The following is a 5,695-nucleotide window of genomic DNA, read 5'->3' as shown; positions in this document are numbered from 1 at the left end:
TGATCAACTACCTCAAACAGTTTTCAAATGTTTGAAAGTTTCATTAGTATGAGAAATGACACTGATAGAAACCGCACTGATAGTCACGTGAACATACATTCAAATATTACGTTCTCCAAGACCTGAGGCAGCTACCTCAAGGATAACATCATTACTTAATACATTTTAAAAACCTCTCATTAGGAATTATCATCAAAACTTGAGAAGCATTCTTTTAGGCATGGTCAGTAACAGTAAATCATATTCAATTATGTATGGATATTACTTCAAATAGGAATTCAATAGCTCTAGTGCTCAGTTTACAAGCCTGTATAAAATTCCTCTGAAGTAAAATCCTGAATGAAAACTAATATTATACTTATTAGTTTATTTGAGTTTCATTATTCTTATTATTTGAGTTTCATTAATAATTAATACCTCATTAATATGAGGTACCCAGGGCAATCAAATTCATAGAGACATAAAGTAGAACAATGGTTGCCAAAGGCCAGGAGACAGGGAGGAATGGAGAATTACAGAATTTCAGTTTGGAAAGATGAAATTTCTCTCTCTTTACTTCAAAGATACCATGACAGAGGATTTTTACAGGATGAAACACCAACTCTTTCAAAGAGCAGACAGTCCCTATTCATTGTAAAAACTGTTTCCAAGAACAGGAGGAAAAGACCTCACTTTATGAAGCTATTACAGCCTTGACACCAAAAAGGAAAAATACGTGGCAAGAAAAGAAAAACTATTAATATAGCAGTCTATATCTCTCCTGAGTATAGACACAAAAATCTTAAATAAAATATAAGAACTGGAATGTGAGATATGAACTTGGCCTTGCTTGCAGCAACAGGATTTCTACAAAGAATACATAAGAGAATTTACACACAATGGCAACCCACTCCAGTACTCTTGCCTGGAAAATCCCATGGATGGAGGAGCCTGGAAGGCTGCAGTCCAGGGGTTGCTGAGGGTCGGACACGACTGAGCGACTTCACTTTCACTTTTCACTTTCATGCATTGGAGAAGGAAATGGCAACCCACTCCAGTGTTCTTGCCTGGAGAATCCCAGGGATGGGGGAGCCTGGTGGGCTGTCGTCTATGGGGTCACACAGAGTCGGATACGACTGAAGTGACTTAGCATAGAGCTAGCAGAAGAGTTCAGCAGGGATGCTCAATATAAGGTCAATATATAAAAATCAGTGGCATTCTTGTAGACCACCAAAAACCAACTGAAAAATGTAACAGAAAAGATCTCATTCACAATTGAAACAAATACTGTAAGGTACCTAGGAACAAATCAATGAATACATACATCAAGAAACAAAAAGATACTAAAACTCAGTATCACAAAGACAGAAATTTCCCCTGGATTCATTTAAAACCTAAAACAATTTCAACAAAATGCAAACTGTTTCTCATGAAGAAATTATTCTAAAATTCAAACAGAAGAGTGCCAGGAACAGTTAAAATAATTTTGAAGAAGCATAAGGTAGAGGAAATGTGGGATTGAAACAAGGTTGTTCAAACAGAGCAGTAAATAAGACAGCCTAAAAATGGAACTTGTATGTTACAGTAATGCATTATTATTCACATGATAAATGTGGCAAAAAGCACCATTCATATGAAAAACTAAAATTGTTACTCATAACACAGATAAAAATGAATTTCAAGAGATCAGAGTCATGAATTAAAAGATCAAATTTTAAAAACTGCTGGGAAAAAATGGCAGACCATTTTTATGATTTTTAGAGGTAGGCAGGGATTTCTGAAAACACAAAAGGCAAAGAAAACACAAAGTAAAAAGACAAGCTAGAGAGCAGGATAAGATATCTGCAATGCAAGTAACTGAAGAAGAATTTAAACAAGAATAACAACAGAAGGCAAATAACATGACAGAGCAGAGGACAAAGGCAACAAATAGGCAAATCACAGAAGAGAAACCCCAAACAGCCAACACACATATGAAAACAACGAGGCATAAGGGAAATAAAAATAAACATCAAGACAGGCTTGAGATATTGTTTCAAAGGTTGACAAAAACTTAAAAGCCTGAGAACACCAAGATGGGGCGAAATGGGGCATTCCAACTCTATACTGCCAGTGTCAGTTAAAATAAACACTTGAGTTGAAGATGCCTATATGTTAAAAGGCTGGGACTACACTTTTGGGTATACACCCCATGAACATTCTTAGTCATGTACAAGGAAGATAGGTATTACAACAGTAAAACACTTGGAACTCTACATCCCTCAGCAAAATAATGAGTAAATGAATTAAAGTATATTTGTCCATTAAATCTCTCTACTGCAGTTAAAATGAACAAGTTAGTGGTACACATACTGTCGTGTATATTCTCAATAACTTAAACATGGCATTTGCTAAAGTTTGGTACTGAACGGTTTAAAAAACAGTTTATGTACGTATGTGTGTGTGTAAATAACAGTAACAGAAGCAACAATAAATTAAAAAATGAGTAACAGAACTAACATTCGAGCACTATTTATACAGAAGGCACTCTTCTAACTGCATGTAGATGCCTAAAAACAGTCCTAGGATACAGATTCTACTACTATTTCTATCTAACATGATTACTCTCTTATTACTATGAGATTCCATTACTCATTCTACAGATGAGGAATTGAAGTGGAAAGAGGTGAATTTGACCTAAAACTATAAAACTAGTAAATAATAAGAGTGAGATATGAAGCCAGGATTCCTGACCCAGACTTTATACCTTAATAACTATGTTAGTTATTATACCATTTTCTATTCTTTTTAGGATGTTGGAAATCCAACATTATTTCTGGAAGTTGGAAATAAAAAACACTTATAGAACCTACGACTGTAAAGAAATGAATACACACCCAGGTTTTTATATAGCTCAAACTGGTTCTAAAGATGCTAAAAGATTCTCAGGAATATTTTGAAAATAGTGGCGTACCAACTACTCTAATTTACTATTTTACATGTTTGAGGTCTGGTATTTTTCAGATCATTATTTCTGAGCCAAATATTATTTCTTTTATAGTCCTAAGATAATATATATTTGGAGTCCTAGAAACCTCACATGGAGAAGCACATGATGTAATTCAATCATCTCTTTCTCTCTCATCAGAGGCAAAATTTGATTACTTAGCTTCAGGCCTGAAAACTCATATTAAGAGTTTTTAATAAGCAATTCTATCAAGAAATGTAATAAAATTTCAATTATTCATTTTTTCTGGCCTCTCAATTATAGGTTGGTGTTTTAAAAGCCAGTAGCTAATATTTATAATACTATATTATATATAAATCATAAAGATATAATAATTAAAATGTAATTTTGTGTAGAATTATTTACACCACAAAATAAAAAAGGAAATGGCATTTTCAGTCATCAAGCATTTACGAGAATTGACTATGTGCTAATCACACACTCCTTGTTTCCAGTAAAACTGGAACATTTCTTAAAAATGTCTTTTCTTCTCAATCTACACATTCCCATTCTCAATGTCATCATCTACTCACCTATAGAACATGCTTTGAAAAAATATGAAAAAGATGTTCTTGTGTTTAAAGAGTTCACTACTAGGGGAAAGAGACAAGTAAACAGAAGTTATCTATAATGCGTAAGTACTTTAATAAAGTGAGCAAGTCACTTAACATTTCTAAGCCTCAAATGAGATAGGTGTTTAAGAACTCTAAATTACAGAGGGAACTTGAATAAACCATCTCTAAGGTCCTCTCTAGATCTAAAATTCTGTGATTATCCGATGTCTTTACATTAAAAGATAAATCACAAAATATTCAGTATGCAAAAAAGAAAAACTAAGACCAACTAAAAGATGAAACTGTTTGTACAAATGCATTCTAATTTTTTTTCAAAACTGTTAAAACTTCAGTTCTAAGTATCAGTAAAATTTCCACAGACATTGTCTTTTAATCAACATCTTCCCCTCAAACCTGCAGACTTCTAAGTAATCAACAAGCAACTATTTTGTGATAACAGAAGTAAAGTGCTTAAAAGCCCATGGCTTGGACTCAACGGAAGTGATCTTTTAAAACGAAGATGTTAACAGAAAAGTGTGTATGACATTCTTATTACAATAAATTTGTTCATTAACTTCACTTCAAAATTTTAATGTTCAGGTTTTTCATGAAGAGTTAAAAAAAAAAAAAAAAACAGCTAAGATTAGCTCTTTTCACTGTTAAATATTTTGAAATTTAGAACAAGGTTTCCCTGACCTTATATGGACATGGAATGTGATATGCTCTGCAGCGTTCTTGTATCCACGTTGTTTCCCAGATGCCGCGGTAAGCTTGCTCATAAAAGTAGCATCCAATTACAACCATGAGTGGTACGAGATACAGAGTGCTGAAAACACCAATCCAGATCATAAACTTCACCAGTTTATCCTGGTTCACCTTTTGTAATGGAATCTCAACTCGCACTCTGTTTAGGGATATAATGCCGGCTAAAAGGAGTGAAACCCCAAATACCACATACAGGCAGAGGGGTGCAAGAACAAAATACCTCAAGGCATCACCATCATAGAGGCCAACAAAACACACGCCACTGATACTGTCACCTTCAATTTTATTCATCGCTAAAAGGATGATGGTCAGCGTTCCAGGGACGCCCCACACACTGGCATGGAACAGCAAGGCTTCCTTCCCAATAGCTTCACTACCCGACTTTGGCACAGCTGCCAAGAACCACGTGATGGTAAGAATCACCCACCAAATGCTGCCAAATAGAGTATCATAAGGAGCATGATACAGGCTTTGTTATGAGATCCTTGGGTGACTGTGGAAGCCTTATACTGTGCAGGGCTGGATGAATTGCAGGCGACTCGGTCCTCAAGCAAAAACCCAATAAAGAAAATTAATAACACCATCATGTAGCAGACGGCATAAATTCTAACGGTTCTTTCAGAATACCGGAATCTTATCACATCAATCAAAAAAGTTAAAAAAGTAAACAACGTGGCAGAGAGGCAAATGACTGAAATCAATCCTATGAAATATCGAGCAAATGAAAGCTCTTCTCTCCTAAAGTACATATTTGGACAAGGAGGTGAACAATCACGCATGTGCAAAAAGCAACAGCCAAGATCAGGATCAATTTTCAACTCTCAGGGACACCAAAAGCCATAGTCCCTCTGCACTGCCACTGAGGCTCCTTCAGTAGGATCGCCAGCTAAATTCAGGTCCACCAGCCGAGGATACGGCTCACCACAATCTGGGAACCTAAAAACACAAGACAAGAATCATTTACTTATTGGGAACCTAATGATTTGGATTTCCACATTTAGCAGTTGTGACTTATTTATGCTTATGTCCTTGGAGAACATTATGGTATGTCGAAGAGATAATGCAAATATCTTGCTTGTGTGGAGAAGGAAATGGCAACCCACTCCAGTGTTCTTGCCTGGAGAATCCCATGGATGGGGGAGCCTGGTGGGCTGCCGTCTATGGGATCCCACAGAGTCGGACACGACTGAAGCGACTTAGCAGCAGCAGCAGCAGCCTTCCATTGAGTGTATGTACTACATCTTCTTTATCCATTCATCTGTTGATGGACATTTATGGCTCTTCTATATCTTGGCTTGGCTTTTTAAATAATGCTGCAGGGAACATAGAGGTATCTATGTCTTTTTAAATTACCGTTCTTATTTTCTTAGGAAAAATACCTAGAATTGGAATAGCTGGATCCTATGGTATT

General features: G+C 35.9%; 1 pseudogene; it reads right to left on the bottom strand.

Moving 5' to 3' along the window:
• Positions 1-4,194: 4,194 nt before the first annotated feature.
• LOC133243967 (frizzled-3-like) lies at positions 4,195-5,280 on the bottom strand (annotated as a pseudogene).
• Between the last annotated feature and the right edge of the window lie 415 nt (positions 5,281-5,695).

This window comes from Bos javanicus, unplaced genomic scaffold, assembly GCF_032452875.1.
Source record: "Bos javanicus breed banteng unplaced genomic scaffold, ARS-OSU_banteng_1.0 tig00001692_1, whole genome shotgun sequence".
NCBI classification, from domain to species: Eukaryota; Metazoa; Chordata; class Mammalia; order Artiodactyla; family Bovidae; genus Bos; species Bos javanicus.
Note: the sequence above shows the minus strand (reverse complement) of the source record. Positions and strands in the feature narration are given on the sequence as shown.